Below are 19,819 nucleotides of genomic sequence, written 5' to 3'. Positions count from 1 at the left end.
CTAGCTAACAAAACAATGCAAATTTCACAAAAATGGTTGAAACTGTTGACACTCATTTGTAGACCGAATCTTCCACAATTTAAGGAAGTTGGTTAGATTTGGACACTAAAAAAGACCCTATGGGTCGAATATGTGTGGAAGTATCAAGTTTCAAATTGTTGATTCATTATCATGCATTGTGATGTTATGATCAGAATGTGTTGTGCTTAAGTGTTGTAACAGTGTCTTTAAACGCCACCCATCATCTTGGAGCATAACTATTCTTTTGTTCATTTCTTTTAGATTTTGTTTTATGTTCATTGTTCTCGAGTTCACTCCCCAACATGCTTTTGATGTGACAAATCTAGGTCTCCTACCTTACTGCTTAGGTATAATTTTTGACTAAGTAATAAACATATTTTTGCTTCAAAAACAAAATATGCAAAAGGTTCGTTAGACAGGTTCAAGATGATTGACTGTAAAATCCCATCTACACCTATGGAGAAAGGGCTGAAACTTTCAACCAAGACTAATTCAAAAACAGCAAATGAATCAGTATGCAAGCAACCAGCACACAATATCATATATGTTACAACGACTGGGCCTGACTTGAACTATACAATCAACTACATTTCATGATTTATGATAACTCCAAAGTAGAACATTGGACAGCAACAAAGAGGGTGCTGTGATAAGTAAAAAGCAACATTAGATTTTGGCATTATATATGGTAAATGCAGGGAGCTTTGGTTGTGTGGCTACACCTGGATTGCACAGGATCCATGGATAGAAGTTTACAACAAGTTACACTTTCAATCTTGGAGCAAGAGCAATGTCTTGCATCAGCAAGAAACAACATGCAGTTTCACTTTCCTCTACTAAAGCATAATACAAAGCAACTATAAATGGGGCATGTGAAGCAATTTGGCTTAGTAGAATGTTTGCAGATTTGCAAGTTAATCAGAGTGAGCCTATAGTACTCTTTTGTGATAACCAAGGAGTTCTCATGCTGGCAAAGAATCTCATCTTTCATAAGCAAACAAAACATGTTGATGTACATTGTCACTCAATTCTACAGAATGTAAAAGAATATGGAGAAGTTGAGCTGCAACATTGTCTAGTTTAGGGCTGGACTGCAGACATCCTCACTAAGTCCCTTGGGCTAAATAAATTTGGGCAATTTAGAGATAGACTTGGTGCATTTTCTAGAATGGCCATTAAGGGAGGATGTTAGCGTTAATAATGATCATACTACATTTAGTGATGAGCTTCATAATAAACTCACATAATGACTTAGTTTGATTCAATAAAATAATGTAATACAAACTTAATATCCGTTCAAACCATTTTAGGTTTTAGGGTTTATACAAATTATGAATTGAGGTTAATGCTATTTCACCCTTATAAAGAGATGATCGATCTCTCAATAATATATCTAAGTATCTTTCTCTTTCAAGTTCTTTCTGGTGTTATTGCTCAGTTTTTTCTGTGTGTTTCGCTTTTGTGCCAATTATGCAAAAGACACCCAGTCCTTTTAAAAATATGTGACTTCTCCCCTTTGGGGAAAAAAATGAACTAAAATTTTATTGGAATCATGTAACTCTAAATCTGAAGAAAAGGACGAGCAGTAAATGGCAATAGTCCCTTTGAACAAAAATGGACTAAAATCTTACTGGAACCCTGTAACTCTATAAAACTGCAAGAAAAGATGATCAGTAAATGGGAATAGTACAGGTGGACAGCTTTTGTTGCTACATCATACTGAAAATACATTTGCACTTACCAACCATTATTCTTAGATTAATACCCTATAATTCCAAAAGGAAAATTCATAGAGATCAAAGACCTGCAACTGTTTCACTAAATAAATAGATTCACTCAATGGGTACAGACTTCTGTATACAACTAATAGAAATGAAAAATGTTTAGTACGATGCCACCAACGCTATTTCAACTAGACCAAACCCATTTTGTGCCATTCAATACCCATGTGTAAGAAAGGCACCAACTCAAAATTCTTATGCATGTTCCAAGCGTGTCATCAACAGTTGGGAGGGGGTACCAATGACTACAAGACTTCAAATTCATAGCACCAGGAGACACTGCACTTAATTTGAATCCTCTGAACTTGCTTCTACATAGAACATAACTAATAAGGGCAGGAATAACAAGCTCTCAACCTCATTCAGAGTATCTTCTTGCCGGAGAATCTTCAGAAATTCTGTTTTAGCAAGATCTGTTTCACCTTGATGGTAAACCATGTTAACTATAATTGAACACGAGTTGGCATGCTTTCTTCATGTTTTTCAAGCTTCATGAAGAGCAATCTCTGCATTTCTGTTAAGGAAATAAATATTTCTCAAGGACAGTGATACAAACTGAAAGATAATTTATGTAAGAAATGCATTGAACTGAAGATTCTGAAAAAAGAAATATTAAAATGTAAAACTCTAAAGTTAAACCATGAACACACAAATACACTTATACATATGGCCGTGTGCGTTTATGTATTATAAATCAAATAGGACAGCAATCAGTATAGAGTTCCACATCTCAAAATTACAAACATATGGAGACATCAAAAAGAAAGTGGCAATTCAGAAAAAACAGGAGATGAAAGAGATGTTAAGAAATCTAGGGCATAGAGATTAAGTGATTTCTCTTCTATTAGTAACTGCTTGTGAGTGCTTTTTACTTCTTTAGATTAGGATCTTCCTTTACTTAAGTTATTAGTGTTCTTCCTCATCAAACAGCTACCAATGCATAAACCATAAAGGGACAAGAGACGGAATATAGGCTATCACCCAGGGCCAAAACCCCTCACTCTTTGAGAGGAAAACCCGAACAAATTCTTCTTATAGAGATTCCAATTGATGTATACCAAGACCACAACCCTTGACCTATTTGCCACTCCAAGACCAAGACACAAGTTCTCTTGACAGTCAACCTTTTGCTCCTTTCCTCTTCTTGACTCCTCTTCCACTTCTCACTTCTTAGCACCGAGATCTAATCACTGTCATAACACCGAGATCTCCTTACTGTATCATCACCGAGATGTTACAACACCGAGACCTTCTTTCTGAGATCTTCTTTCTGTGGTAGTACTGAGATCCTCTATTGTGATGACACCGGAACCTTCTTACTGAGGTGGCACCGAATTCTTCTTACTGTGGTGACACCGAAACAGAGATTGCACCGAGACCTTGACTGTGAGATAGCACCGAGACTGTGAGATAGTGATACTGAGATATCACCGAGACCTTCCCTCTGAGATTATCCGAAATCTTCTTCACTGTGATCTTTTCTGTGATTTATCCGAACTCCTGTCACTGTATACCAAACTTATCTTCTGAAATTCTGCGAGCTATATCTCAGAGATCATCAAACTGTTTTACTGTGATATCCGCACCTTATTTCAGAGACCAATCCGAGCTGCTGTGGTGTAGTAATGCGAAGACCTTAGACTGGTATATATAGTTGTTTCCCACAATAAATAAGCCGACATGACTTTGCTGAAAGGTTGTCTCCATATATGCCGACATGAGTTCACTTATGGAAGCTGACTTGAAGAGGGATGACTTATGCTTGTCTTGGAGGGCTACTTGACAATACTATTGACTCATACATAAGTGTAATATGCCCAAGAAGGGTCCTTCATACATGACATAGACTCAAATTGATTTTATGACCAATCCTAAGGACTCACAATGGGAGTCATACTAAAATAAAATTCCTTGCTCATGAAACCCATGAGACAAGCATAATAATAATTTTATTTTTCTTCTTTTCATCAATTACATAAAATCACAATTACACAAGTCATTATGAAGACCAAACCTAGTAGCTTTTCAACAAGAGATACATATACCACCCCCCTTTGGAGCAAAAGAATATGTATGCTCCTTAAGGACAAGCTAGCACAAGTCTATAATGTTTTCTTGAACGCAATACAGACTTCATCTGTCCTCTTGGTTGCCAAACAGACCAGTATACTTAAAGCCCAAATTTTGTATCTCAAGGGATCCATACCATTAACTTTGAATAGTGCGGCTTAATCATTTACCACATCCCTTAGCTGGTATCATAGAATGCAATGCCAATACCAAGATATATGTTATTCCAGTTTCTGACAGAACAATTGAGAGATAGGTCCAATGCTCTATCAGAATATTGCATGTGCAAATAGCAGTTTCCAAATTTGATTCAAGAAATAAGGATAAAATTCCTTATCTCCGTGAATTTTGAGAACCTGGTATATGTTTAAAATAGACTCATAAAAGGAACAAAAAAAATTTCATTAACATGGAACTTTCCTATATATCATTGAAATTGATTTTGAAAGGTATTATACACAATATTACTATGGAGTATGTGCACATACCTGAGTATACGGATGATAAGTATGCCAGATTTGTTTTGATTTCTCTTTTGTTTGCTTCCTTTGTTCAAATTGCCTATTTTGCTGTACCTGTAGTATAATGCTGATAGATTGTTTGCATACGACCAACCCCTCTTTGGTGTTCCAGGTTTTCATTGTGCTGTCAACATGGCCAGATTGCTGTAAGCTATTAGACTAGGTCTAAAATCATTAGTTCAAGATACTGACACATATGCCAAATTGCCAATCAACTTCACTTGGACTAAACCAACTGGTAACGTTTTGTTTGCAAAGGAATGCCATGGCATAACCCCTCTAAGTTTATATCTAGGCAACAATGTGGAAAATATGTGACACCCACTAAAATGGTGGAAGGGTAACTAATAAAGATATCTGATAATATACACTTTAAATGCTATAATTATATATGTTGGGCAATGCAGGTAACATTTTTTTCTGGCATAACCAATGCAATATGCTCAAGAAAGGCAGCAAGTAGCATGTGACCTGATTAGAATCATTCATAATATGAGAAAAGAAACTTTCAAATAAAGAAACCAAGTACTCATCAGAGCACTTACATTGACTAGAGAGGAAGGGCCTTTGGAATCTATTGCATTTTACGAAGGCAAAGATCTCACTCAAGCCAAAATTTCCACAACGAAAGATTTTATGGCAAGCCCAAAAGGCATACAGTCAAAATATCAAAATAAGCACCAAATTATTGAAGGGCACAAGCCATCTTTAAAGTGTCAAAGGTAACTCCATGAATAACTTGGGTATAAATTTATGAACCCACCTTTCAAGAACATCAGACTAGCAAGGGTGAACACAAAAATGGCACAACTAACGTTAGGTTAGATCAACCTACAATGGTTGGTTCAACCAAACTTGATAAAAACAACCATGGAATTTTGTTGCATAATATTCTTAGGTTGTTTCCCAATCGTTTTATTGCACTTAACATTTTAAGCAAATTGCTTGTCAAATAGGACTAGTATGCAACAACTTAATTCGGCCAACAGCTTTTGATGGTGGACGGTTGGACCATCAAAAGTGACAAGTAATTAATATATTTTATTGTTCTATATAATAACTGTCATAATGGCCTGAGGAGTTAGCTCAACTAGTGGTTGCCAAAGTTGCTGGCCACTTCACTAGTTTTATGCATATAGGTGCCCAATTCAATGCCCCTGGATGAGGCGCACTAGTTTTGCCAACAGGTTTACTAGGGATGCCATCCACAAATGTGGGGAAGCATTTGTTAGGTTTCCCCTTGAAGTTTTCCTCGGGGAAAAAATCATAACTTGTTAACTCAGTGAAACCACAGAAACCAAGGAAAGTTTACTTCTCATCTTTTTGATCATTGTAACAAAAGGTTAAAGCAAATCATTTAACCCTTATCAGTTTTCTCAAGGTTTGATAGATGGAAGTTGGTCTTAGTGGGTGATAATAGTCATCATCGTCATCAATTAAACAGATTTTTTAATGTACTTTTAGTTGACGTGTATAATTCCGCATCACCACCACAATCAGGGAACAAGATAGAAATAGACAAAAGTGATCCCAAGTGTAACCACTTCAATGTAATATTAGAGTAGCATTAGAGGAAAATAGATGGCACTTATAAGCAAAACTCTTCATTCTACAACATGGTAGTTACCACAAGAAAGGGCGGATCCAATCTTGATTGCTCGAAAGGAAATAGAGCCACCACCCGGGTTTTTGGGAGAAATTAGGTAAACAAGGAGGGATGAGTAAAGTCAGTAAATTTATTGGGATCTTAATCTTGTTTAGTGACCTATTTATATAAGATAGGGATTATGTGATGAGTTTGTGAGGGTTAATTAAGGGCAGGAAATAAATAACAAACAAATTATTTTTTGACAAGGAAATCAAATTTAACTATGATTATTGATTAATTCACCTCCTTCGCTTTGGTGACATAATCACCTACTTGCATGAAATGAAAAATCTGAAAGGAAGGAAATTACAGTTAGTTTTTTGAACCCACATCAGAATTTATGTTCAATAAAATATATATACTCAGTACAAAAACAAAATTACTTTCATTTCTGAATTTTATAACACAAAATACTCTGGGTTCCTAACTTAGCATGCACAGCAGAAGTAAATCAACCATAAAACCAAGCACATAAATTGTTTGACACAGTTTTACCCTAGAAAACCCAGCGTGAAGAAAACCAACAAACTTTGGGCCTTTATTCAGCTTCACAAATCTCGATTACAGCAAAAGTATTCGCTCAGAAAATTACAGCAGCAATTTCTCAGCCTTTATGCTGTTACAGTCTGGCTTATGTGGTCTGTACGACCCAGCAAAGTCGGTCTGTATATCCCAGCAAACATGGCCTGTGCGGCCCAACAAATTTCAGCCTGTATAACTTGGTCTTCATGCCCTGTTGCTGCCCTGTTTGCCAATACTCTCTTGCTGTCAGTTCTTGCTTTTGATCTTCAACTGAAAGCCCAGTCTCGACTCTCTACTGCCAATCGAACTGCCTATCCAACAGCCTATTTCCCCTTTACAATTTCTGACCTAATTTCCAAAGTGATGAAGGGCTAAGAATGCATCTCCACACCTGAGATCTAGGGTCAGAATATAATCTTTCGTTGAGTTTTTTAACTTTATAAAAATTGGCAAATAAAGTCAAAAATTAAATTAATGACTTTATGCCTAAAGTCCAAACTTAGGAAATAATTAAATAATTGTTGTGAGAGAATTTCTGGTGATTTTCTGCATGTCATGGCACTTGACCAATGCAGAATCACCTTCTAAGCTACATTTTCAACACTCCCTCTTAGCGAGGAAGGTGTTTTGCACCACCCCCAACTTGTCTCTGAAGAATACAATTTTTCCCTTCATCAAAGCCTTGGTCAGGATGTCTGCTACCTACTCATCTGTCGGTACATACTGTAGTTTTACTATCCCTTCTGCACACAATCTCGAATGAAGTGGTACCTGATTTGAATGTGTTTCAACTTGTCATGAAAAACTGGATTATCTGAGAGCTTAGTATAGCTCTGATTGTCACAGTGAATCATAGTCGGCTCCATTTCCTTATCACATAGCCCCATGAGAAGCTTCCAAAGCCAGATTGCCTCACAAGATGCCAAGCTAGCAACCATGTACATAGCCTCAACATAACTCAAAACAACTGAGATCTGCTTCTTGCTGAACCAAGAAACTGCTCTTGATCCCAAACTAAAACAGCATCTTGAAGTGTTTTTCCTGTCAGTTGTGCTGCCTACCCAATCAACATCGGAGTACCCCTCTAACTTCACTCCGTCCACCTGAGTATATCTCAACCCATACTCAATTGTGCCTCGAAGGTATCTCAACACATGCTTTGCAGCCACCCAGTGAACTTGTTTTGGCTCTACCATGAACTGACTAAATGCATTAACTATAAAAAATATATATGGTATGGTGTTGACCAGACACATGAGAGAGCCAATTAGTTATCTATATAATGTAGGGTCCACTACTTCTAATCTAGAAGCATCAATCTTCTTCTAGTTAGTCACTAGTGGCGTAGACATGGGTCTGCAGTCCTGCATCCTAAATCGCTTCAGGATCTCAACTGTGGACTTCCCCTATCCCAGGAACATCTCCCCATCTCTCTGCCATGCCTCTAAACCGAGAAAGTAGTGAATCAACCCCAAATATTTCATCTCGAACTCTACAACTAGGTCCCTCTTGCATTCTGCTATGGGCTTCTCACAACTTGTAAGAAACAGGTCATCTACATAAAGCACCAAAATGAGATGCTTTCCCTTGACTTAAATGTAATACAAGTTTAGGTCTGCCTCACACTTGGTGAATCCCATGCCCTACAAGTAGTTGTCAATCCTGGAATACCACACCCTGGGAGCCAGCTTGAGCCCATACAATGCTCTCTTCAATCTACACACATTGGAGTCCCTCCCATGCACCTCAAATGACCTTTGGTTGCTCAATGTAAATCTATTCCTCAACCACACCATTGAGGAAAGTCGTCTTCATGTCCATCTGGTGAATCCTCCAACCTGTTATCCTCTATAATTTCCTAAGCTGAGGAGGAGATCAAAAGAGATAACCTTGAACCACTTTCAACTCAGTAGCTAGCCCTACTGAACCAAAGAGGGATCTCTCACAGTATTTATCAATGAATAGCTTTAAAGAACAAAGTTTTTAGGCTAGATATGCATGTTTGTTTGTGTATTTATGAATTTAGGATTTTAAGGTTTGCTAGACTAGGGTTTAGAGCAAGTGATTAGGTCTAGGCTCTAGGAATGCAGAGACAAGTATAGAAAGGAGCTAGGTATCAATGGGCTATGGTATACTTGAAATGTTGTCAATGTAGCATATATTAGAGAGTTTTGAAGAGACTAATGAGCATATGAAAGTATGAATTCATTAGCTTTAGAAGAAAATAAACACAACTATGAATTCCACATAAACAGAGCTTGAAATCAAGAATCATGTCTATATAACTGCAAGGCAATTCATAGAAAGAAGACAAAGCATGTGAAGAAAGATGATTTATCCATTAGAAACTGATAGAAAGAGTAAACAAACACCATAGACTCACTGAACTAGAGTTCCTGAAAAATAGCTGCAACTGCTCCTATATTAGCTGAAGAGAACATAAACATACAAGCCTCCTCCACAAAAGTCCAAACTCTCTCTCTGAAAGAGAAATGATACATATAGACTCAATTAGACCACTTCCCCACCTTCAAGAGTCAAATTCCTAGGTGGTGGAACTGATTCCAAGATTCTTTCAACCAATAGGTGAGAGTGAGAAGGTCAAACACAAACACTTCTTGTAGACTTTGTTTTGGATTTTGCTTCCTTAATGAGGCCTATTAAACAACAAAAACAACCTATCATGTCCATTTATTTATGATTACATCATCTAACCTCAAACTAACTTCAATTACATCAAGAGTTTTGACCAATGTTGTTAAAAGCGCGATCGGGATTAAATCGGCGCCGGGAAAAAAGCGGAAAAAATCGGCAAAAGCGGGAAAAAAGCGGAAAAAAGCGGGAAAAAAGCGTTTGGCACAAAAATATTCATTTTTTTTCATTTTTTTTCAATTTTTTTAATATCCAAACCATCTACAACATAAAATAAATACATTGACACATAAATATGATAAAAAAACTAACATATAAGCTGTTTAATATCATTTCTAGCGCTAAAATCACACATAACATTGAATCATGTCCTGAATAGTAAGTCCTGACTCCTGAGTCCCAACTCAGCCTCAAAATATCAACAAAAAATATGATAATGTATCTCATCATGTCATAATGTCATATACAATAAAATGAAAGTCTAATCCTATTGATTTCCTCTGCCCCTCTTGCGAGAAAATGCCACAGCTTTCCCTTTCCCTCTAGATGTAGATGCTGGTGCCCGTGCAGGTGGAAATGGCAGTGGAGTCTGATGTGCTCTAGACGTTGAAGAACTAGAAGTAGGAGCTATAGGAGGTAGACCACGTCCTCTACTGGTGGCAGGGGTAGCCCGGGCAGGTGGTGTCACCTGGAAACATTACAATTTCCCAATCCTGAAATCCTGAAAAACTGATAAGTCTGCTGGATTTTAAATGAAATCTAAAATTCTACTTTCTCCATATGAAATCCAATGAGGCTGGAACCACTCTCAAACATCCTGAGTCATTTCATGGTAATGTTAAAAATTTAAGTAAAAGGATGAAAATGAAGATTAAGGAGAATGTCACTTTTACTTTAAGAATTTAACATTACCATGAATAGCATATCCATACTAGGGCCTAGACTTGATCATTAAGCTACCCCACTCAAAAATTATTTGTTTCTTTCAAAAAACATTGCATGAAAAAACCCAAAAAAAGTTATAAAACTATGCTGTCCTGAGCCCCCACGATTTTTTCATTAAAAATCGGCAAAAAAAAAGTAGGCGATTTTTTCGTATAAAAATCGCGATTTGATCGGCAAGATGAAAAAATCGTGATTTTATCGCGATTTTAACAACACTGGTTTTGACTTTGACCAAGTCAAACTGAAAGCTAGGAAATTTACATAGTGAAATTTAAATGAAAAACACAGAAATTTGCAGAAGCACAGCACCGACTTTGAGCCCATTTTAAGGTGCCTTCTTGAGGTCCAAATGAAGATCTGAAAGAACGGTCAACTAGCTTTTCAAGTCTAGTTTCTAGAACACCTTGAATTTTTTAAAATGACCCATGGGAAGGCCTTCAAAAATCCAATCTCCCAAGGTCACTCCAGAAGCACAGCGCCTGTCAAAAAGAGGTCTAGAAAGCTGATTTTTGACCACTTTTTCCTCTTTTTCTCAAAATTTAGGCCCTCTCTGGAAAATCTGAAGAAATGGGTTTTGAGAGGATGCCAAGGGCTTTCCAAAACTGCAAGCCATTTGTGATTTGAGTGCCTGAGGAAAAAGCGCAGCGCCTCTGTGACTAGCCAAATTTCTGAATAAGGCACCAAAATAGCCAAAAAACCAAAAATGTTCAGAATTCCTCCAAAATTAGTCATGAGCTATAAAATAAGGTATGTTAAGCCCTCATGGATGCTTCAGCAAGCATCTCTAAGTTACCCTTCTCATTTTGGTCCTTTAGGGTTTCTTTGAGCTTGTTTTCCAGCTGTTTGACCTTGACATTGCAAATCATATTCTTGGCCTGGTAGTGATGTGCCATGTGCCTTAGTAGCTGGTTGTCTCTATTGGCCTTGTCCAGAAGCTTCTCCAAGTGGTCATTGACCTTGTCTAGCCAATACTCCCTATCTTCATTAACCTCTAAGGCGATTCTGTCCTCTAACTCTAGTTCTTCATCCAGCAAGATGTGTTTTTTCTCCTCTTTCAATGCCTTCTTAAGCCCTTTAGTTCTTGGCCTCTTTTTCTTACCTTGTCCTTTAGTTCCTTCAGGCTCATTGATCTCCAAGACTGCTTTGCCCTTGCCTGCTTGCTGCAATAGTTTAGCTTGCTCCTTTTCCATGATAAGTTGTTTTTCCTTTAGCTAATTGTTTTCTTGTTCTAGGAATGAAATGACAAACCTTGCCCTTGCCATGTTGTCCATGAGTTCTCTGATCTGAGAGTCTTTGTCTTTGATAATCTGCTACATGCTTGAGGGCTCATTTTCTGCTTCCAAGTCTACCAACTCAAACTCATGCTCAATCAAATCTTTATCCTGTACTGGTGACCCCTATTTTGCTGATGTAGAAGGCTTGGCCCCTTTCTCATCATGAGAAGTAAACACAAGCCTTTTTCCTCTTTTGTACATCCTAGTCACCTCAAGTCTAGGTGCTTTAGGAATCTCCACTGATTTGCTTGAGGACCCAATCTCCATTTGCTGTGTTGGCATGCTTGAATGCTGAACTGAAACATTGGATTCATGCCATTTCAAAGTTGTCTCCAAGAAAGAATCCCATGTCATGTTCTCTGCAAGTTGATGGAGCACTACAATCTTGATCAAACTATGATGAAAGAGACTAGGATAGTGTTCTTTGTTCTTCACCTGTACCTTCTCGGACATCTTGGCAAGGCTTCTACACAGATAGTTGCACATGTTGAGAGGTTTATGAGCTGTAAAGTGCATTAGAAGCCGGATGTGATAGGCATATAATCTAGAAAACCTTCCTTCACATGTGAAAAATTTCATGACAACTTTCATCAATGGAGCATACTTCTCCAACAGGTACCTAAAAGGTATGATATGTGTATGGGTTTCCCTGTATGGTGTTTTCAAGAAGGACCTGTAATGCACAAGATCTAAGTTCATGCCCTTAAACCAATATTCTCCATGATCTGGTATCCCTATAGCAAGTGAAATAGAAGCCACTGAAAATGTGAACTCAACCCCAGCAATAATGGCACTTTCTCCTTTCAAATGAGTAGCAACCCAATCTGTCAATTGTTCATGGAAACCTACTTCACACACCCTTTTGCAAAAATCTAGACAATTCACATCTTCAAAACACTGCTTGATGAAGGGTGATGTATTAATTTCATTACAGTTGGCAGGTTCATATCTGAGAATTTTGCCTCCTTTATGATGTTTCTTCCTTTCTGGTGAAGAATCTCCTTCCATGATGACAAAAACCCTAGCAGCAGGAAAATGAGAAAAAACAGTGAGGGATGAGTGAAAAATGAAATGATGGATAGGTGGAGTGGAAAAAATGGCAAGGGAAATTCTAGGAGGTAGATATGGATTGTGAGCAACTCATAAAACTCAAATGAGGTGAAATGAAGGAAAGGAGTGTTTGTGAAAAATGGAAAACAGAGTTTCTAGGAAAACTGTCCAAACTGCTTAGGAATGAGCTAGGGTTTAGTTTTTGGTGAAGTAATATGATGATTTGTAGTTGGTTCAATGGATCAAAATGTAATTTAAACATGTGTAGAGGTGTAGGATGAAAGATTTACATGTTTAGCATATGAAAACTAGACTAGCCATCATCAACCCTAGCTCATTTCATGATAATTTCACTAAAAACCCTAGATGAAGAAATCTTAAACTTGAATCCATCTTGCTAAAGAAAAAGGTAAGTGAAGTGATGTACTTACTTGTAGAGAAGTCTAGATTAGCAAGAAAACAAATTGCAAGCTTCAATTTTCAATTTGGGTGATTTCTAGATGGTTTTGGGTTGCTCTAGCACAAGCACAATGCAGTGTCTAGAAGCGCAGCGCAGTGTCCAGAAGCGCAACGCCGGCCTCAGAAGCGCAATGCAGTCTCTGGAAGCGCAGCGCCTTCAATTTTTTGCTAAATTTGCCTAAAACCCGAGTTTTTCTTGCCAATGGAAGAGAGAGCTCGATGCACAAAGGGGAATAAAAGGCAAATGAAGTGAGTTTGGGGCTTTTTGGGTTTATATAGGCAAGTTAGTTTCCCTTTTGAAAAGAAATGGGCCCCACAAACCTTTTAAAAAACTTATTTTTCACCTTTAAGACTGAGTCACCTTGGAGAGCTGAAACCTGAGCTGCATTTTTACTTTTTGAACACTGAAACTTCTTCTCCTAGAACCTTTGAAACTAAAATCATGAAGAACTTGTGGAAATTCATCAAGTTAATGTCAAAGAGTTGCTTGTCATGATTTATTTAATGCTGGATTTACACATGATGATGATGGACCTTGAAACCCTAATGACTTACTGAAGACCTGAAACTGAATGGAATGATGATGATGACTGATATAATGAAAACCTTCTTTTTATTATGACACCTTCATCTGAATGAGGTAGGTGACCAGCATGTGTGACTTTCCCAAAAGAATAAAATCATTCCTAGACCAACTAGCCAGTGACCAAATTTTACTCTGTAAACCTAGTGACATGATAAAATTTGACCTTGAGACTCCTAACAAACTTGGTAAAAGCATATTTGATCATTGGTGGAAGGCAGATAAGACTGACACTAACACAACCCATATGTACTGTAATAAAAACGTTGCTCTAATGGATGAGTTTCTAGCTACTGGGGCGAAGGTCTCATTGTAGTCAATCCACTCCTGCCAAGAGAACCCCTTAGCCACAAATCAAGCTTTGAACTTATCCACACTACCATTTGCAGTGTGCTTAATCTTATACACCCATCTAGAGCCAACCATAGATTTTCCCTCTGGTCGTGGCACAACCTTCCAGACATTGTTCTTCATGATGGAAGAATACTCTTCCACCATAGCATCCATCCACGCATGATGCTCTAATGCTTCCTAAAAGTTGGAAGGCTCAGCCTCAATTAGCTCACTCATCAACGCCATATATAGTTGGAATAGCATTGTGGCGCCTTGCTCTGTCTAACTAAATATCTAGGAGTACCCACGTACTCCTGGGCATCTCTTAGTGTCTACTCATCCCACTTGGCCCTCTTCCTCCCTATGATGGGAGTGTGGGTATGGGCGAGAGGAGCCCTCTGCCCCTCGTCCTATTCCTCTTACTTAGCCTACTCAAGAGGAGCCATGTGCCCCTCGTCCTATTCCTCCTACTTGGCCTACTCAAGAGGAGCCTTCTGCCCCTCGTCCTGTTACTCCTACTTGGCCTACTCATTCTACTCACCACTTTGTCATACTATCCTAAGGCGTTTTCACTGCTTCTATCTTTAGTGTCTCCTACTCCTAAAGCTCCACTATGGAAGGATTTGTGTTGCAAGACCTCCTAAGATCCCTCTCCTCCACAAATCTCACATCCCTGCATATCACAGTTTTCCTAAGTGCATGAAAGTAAACTCTGTAGGCTTTTGAGGTATCATTGTACCCCACAAGAATCCCCTTCTCTGCAGTAGGTTCTAACTTTGTTCTCTTTTCTGATGGAACATGGCAGTATACCAAACACCCAAAGATGCAGATGTGTGCCAAATTTGGTTTCTTTCCTGTGAAAGCTTCCTCAGGTGTCAATCTACCCAACACCTTATTGGACTCTGGTTCTGCAAATAAACAACAATGTTCCAAGCTTATGCCCATAAAAACATAGGCAACTCCTGGTCGTGTAGCATAGTCATGGTTGCTCCAATAATACCTTTCTCTTTTGCTCTGCAACCCCATTCTACTAATGGTTGTATGGACCTGTCATCTCTTTTAAGATAACCTCATGCGCACAGAGGTCCTTTAAGGCATTCGAGGTGTACTCACCTCCATTGTCGAACTTGAGTGTCTTGATCTTTCTCCTTGTTTGGTTTTCTACAAGGGCTTTGAACTCCTTAAATCAATAGAAAACCTCATCCTTATTCTTCATGAAGTATATCTAGGTCTTCCTAGAGAAGTCATCTATGAAGGTCACATAATAATGGTATCCACTTAAGGATATTATTGACATGGGCCCACACACATTTGAGTGAATTAGGTCCAAAATGCCCTTGGCCCTAGTATCATTGCTCGGAAAGGTGGTCTTGGCATACTTGCCTAGTGCGCAGTCCTTACACACATAATGTTTCTCAACCCTGAACTCTAGCAAACCTGTCACAATCTCCTTAAGCACATTGAGTGCTCTGTGGTGCAATTAAGCCATCCTCTTATGCCACAACTCGCCCAACTCTCAACCACAACTTACCAATGCTTGCTAAGGCTCCAACTGAAGTCTCAATAGGTTACCTTTTCTAACTCCTATCACCTTGATTTTCCTAGAATCTTTAGGCCAAATGTATACCTTGCCATCCTCAAATATCACAATGTAACCCTTGTCTTCTAGGGTTGCAATAGAAATCATATTTTTGGTCATTCCCAGAACATACAGCACATCTTCCACCAACAAGGGTTTAACAAACTCCCTTTGAAACTTGACAATGGCAACTCTAGTTGCCCTGTAATTAGCATTGTCCCCAAGTTCTATGTGAAAGTCCATTTCTTTCTCCTTCGGGCTGGTGAAATACTCCACTCCCATCATGTGGCAAGAAGCCCCATTGTTAATATACCACATGCTGGTGGCTATTGAAATCGAGAGATAGGCAATGAGTGAAAACACATTTTCGAATTTGGTTGCAAATTCATCCACTTCAACTATAGTAGCAACCTTCTTCTTTAGCTTTCCCTTTTTCTTGTTAGGGCATTAGCTAGCGAAGTGTCTGTGCTGATAACAAGCAAAACACTTTATCTTACTAGGGTCCTTCTTCTCTCCTTTAGAAGTTGACCCATTATTTGGCCCTTTCTTTGTCGTCATCTTACCCTTACCAACTACAGCGAGATTCTCTTCCTCCTCAAATTTCTTCTTCTGGTCACCACACTGAGCCCCTTCTTTGAAATCTTCCTGTATGAAATCATCCCACATTCTTTCCTAGGTGGGAAGGTGCTCTTGACCCATGATGCATTTCACAAACACATCTCACTATTTCGTAAAGCCATCAAGGCTATACGCACTAGTTATGGTTCAGGTATTATTTCTCCTATAGTCACCATCTCATCCCGTAATTGAATGAATTTGGTCAACTAGGAAGTTATGCCCTCACCCTTGGACATCCATGTGTTGTGTAGTTGGTCGCTCAATACCATCTTTCGACTCTGATAGTCACTCTGGTATAGCTTAGTGAGCGCATCTCACATTTCTTTCAATATCTTCTTCTTGAATAGATGTGGAATAAGATGGTCTTTAACTCCATTAAGAATTATCCTTTGCGCCCCTGCTTCTTTCACCTCATGCAAATCTAGGGAAATAGGATCTGAGACTAGTGGAACAACTATGGTATTTACGATGCTCCACAATTTATTTTCCTTGAGGATGACTGCAATTTAAACCCTCCATTGAAGATAATTTGAGGACCCTTTCAATTTGTCTTCACAATGAGCATTGGTAGCCATTATTAACTAAACCCTTAAACACTTGCAATTTCTTGAAATAGTACCTGTGTCAAATGCCAATGGTTTCGTAGTCAAAGACTATAGCCTTGATACCATGAAACAACATCCTTAAGTGGATTTTCTGTCCACTACACTCACAACCCAATCAGAATTTGTGTACCCCTGCAACTCCACTCCTCTAGCTCTGACATATCTCAATCCAAAGTCTATTATGCCATGCAAGTATCTTAGCACATGCTTCGCTACCACCCAATGAACCTGTCTCAGCTCCACCATGAACTGACTGAGGGTGTTCACAACAAAACATTTACCTAGCCTAGTGTTGACCAAATACATCAAGGAACCTATCAACTACTTGTACAGTGTGGGATCCACTAATTCACCTTTAGAAGCGCTCAGCTTATTTAAGTTAGTGATCATTGGTGTAGACATAGCCCTGCACTCCTCCATCCTGAACCTCCTCAAGATCTCAACTGCGTACTTGCCCTGCCCAAGGAAAATCTCTCCTGGTTGTTGCCACACCTCCAATCCCAAAAGAAATGCATCAAGCCAATGTCCTTCATGTTAAACTTTAAAGCAAGATCCTTCTTGCACATCTCTATGAGCTTCTCTAACACTGTCAAGAAGAGATTGTCCACGTACAATACCAAGATGAGCGGTTCACCCTCAACAAGTACATAGTACAAGTTGGGATCCACCTCACTCTTGGTGAAGCCCAAGCCAAGAAGATGTCCATCGATCTTGGCTGATCATGAGCGCAAACTTGCTTCAACCCATAAAGGGCCTTCTTCAACCTGCATACATGAGACTCTCTCCCATGCACCTCAAAGCCTTGAGGCTGCTCAATATACACCTCCTCCTCAATCACCCCATTGAAGAAAGCAATCTTCACATCCATCTAATGTATCCTCTACCCCATCTCTGAAGCAATGGACATAACTACTCTATTGGATGCATATTTGGCGACAGGTACGGATGCCTCCTCGTAGTCCGCTCCCTCCTCCTGGGAGAACCCTCTCACCACGAACCTTGCTTTATATTTCTCGATACTGCCCTCAGCTACATGTTTGATCTTATAGATCCATAGAGAAGTGACCACAGACTTCCCTTCGAATCTCATCACTATATCCCATACATCATTGCTCATGATGGAGCTGTACTCCTTTACCATGGCATCTCTCCAAACCTGCTCATTAATAGCCTCCTCAAAAGTGAAAGGCTCAGACTCGTTGACTCTGCTTGTCACTGCCAAATAAGTTAATAACTCAAAAATCTCATCAATGGTCTACTCTGCTTGAAGGTGCTACTAGGAGCCTCCACATGCTCCTCAACGTCCCTCAAAGTCTGCTCGGCCCATTTCGACCTCCTCCTAGTAGAGCTTGAAGTAATATCTGACTCCCCCATATCTATTAACTGTGTCCATGCTGCTAGTGTTGTTGGTCCCTGCTCATCCTTAGGAGCATCTGACCCCCGATCCTCTACTGTGTTGGCTCCTTCTCATGAGATCTCCTAAGAGTCCTGCCCTCATCAAATCTAACATCCCGACTAAACATCACCTTCCTCTGTCCTAGAATGTAGACTCGATAGGCCTTTGAGACCTCACTATATCCCATAAATATGCCCCTCTCAGACAAGGGCTCTAGCTTAGTCCTCTTCTTTATAGGACATAAACTAGCCTATCGAATATGCGCAAATGACTCACATTAGGTTTCACTCTTGTACAGCGTAAACAGCTCCTCAGGAGTCACGTCCTCCAACACCCTATGAGGACTACTATTTTGCAAGTACACAGTTGTATTGCATGCCTCCACCAACAAAAACATAGGCAACTCTTGATCATAGATCATTGCCCTCATTGCCTCCATGATGGTCCTATTTTTCCTCTCAGCAACCCCATTTTGCTGAGGGTTGTAAGGTACTATGAGCTCCTTCTTAATCCCTGCTTCCCTGCAAAACTCCAGGAACTCCTTGGAGATATATGTTGAAGAAAAGTGTAACTAGTTTCGGTCTTCATAATGACTTGTAATTATGACTGATGTAAATGATGTAATAAAAGAGAATAAATTTATTTTGTATGCCTTGCTACATGGGTTTCATGAGCAAGAAGTGTCATAAGTCAAAAGACTTCTTCTTGATGTCTTTAGGATTTATTAATATGTCAAAGAGTCAAGTCATGTATGAAGGAGCTCTTCATGAGCCTATGTAAAATGTATTCAAGCCTAAAAGCAGCCCTCCAAGACCAAGCTCAAGCCTCCAAAAGCAAGCACAAGAAGTCTGCAAGCAAATCGACAAAGAGATCATCATGTCGACCTCAAAATTGAATTAAATATATATTTAAATGTCATGTCGGCCCAATTAATAGACATGTCGGTTCATGTGTTCAAGTCGACTTATTTTGGGAGGACACACCACTATAAATAGGTGGCTAGGATATCCGCAATATAAGACAGAACTCGCATTTTTCCTCTGAAATTTCGGATGGGTATAAGGGCAGAGATCTGCATCAAAGGAGGACAGAACTCGGGTTTGACTGCAACCTTGGATGGGTATAAGGTGCAGATAGAAACTCGGGCTAGTCTAACTCTATCACATGGTAATACGCATGATCACAGGGATCTAAAGTACGCATGATAGAAGGATGCAATGAGTTCTGTGTTAGTTACATTCTTGGCATACCTGTGAATCGAAGATTGCAGTCTCGACACAAATAGAATGATAAGGATCTCGGTATAGAGAATACTCTGTCCCAGCATACTCGAAGGCATCATGAAGACCTCAATGCAAGAAGAAAATCACAGTCTTGGTATAATGAGAAGGGGCAGTAACCATCACAGTCTTGGTATAATGAGAAGGGGCAGTAACCATCACAGTCTCGGCATAATAAGAAGCAGTGACTATTACAGTCTCGGCATAATAAGAAGGAAGGATCATCACAATGATAATGAAAGAATCTCATAGTGACACTCTTACATTCTAGATACAGTCATGATCTCAGCACAGATGCAATCATGGTTTCAATGGTGTTCCAATAAAGATATCAGTGATATAACAGTGATGTAACAGTGACCTCAGTACAGCTCTTATTCATGCCTAAGAAGAGCTCGTTGCTATGTTGAAGACCTAGGTGAAGGTGCAGCAATAGTGTTGCAGCAGTAATGAAATTTTTGGTGGTGCAATAGTGATGACCT

At 39.2% G+C, this 19,819-nt stretch overlaps 1 protein-coding gene across 3 annotated transcripts in view; it reads right to left on the bottom strand.

Annotated features, from left to right (window-relative positions):
- Positions 1–2,107: 2,107 nt before the first annotated feature.
- LOC149203346 (uncharacterized) overlaps positions 2,108–19,819 on the bottom strand; it is a 62,940-nt gene continuing 45,228 nt past the window's right edge. The window contains exons 3-4 of one of the 3 annotated variants that reach the window (XM_089403417.1): positions 4,361–4,517; positions 2,108–2,316 (exon numbers count right to left, since the gene is read on the bottom strand). The gene's annotated coding sequence lies outside the window, so the exon portion shown is untranslated. Of the gene's footprint in view, positions 2,317–4,360; positions 4,538–19,819 lie in introns of those variants that run through there. The other 2 variants (XM_089403419.1, XM_089403418.1) reach the window with 2 other exon arrangements.

This window comes from Pinus tabuliformis, chromosome 2_1 (assembly GCF_031772625.1).
Source record: "Pinus tabuliformis cultivar Carrire ecotype Pingquan chromosome 2_1, CPIR1, whole genome shotgun sequence".
Lineage (NCBI taxonomy): Eukaryota > Viridiplantae > Streptophyta > Pinopsida > Pinales > Pinaceae > Pinus > Pinus tabuliformis.
Note: the sequence above shows the minus strand (reverse complement) of the source record. Positions and strands in the feature narration are given on the sequence as shown.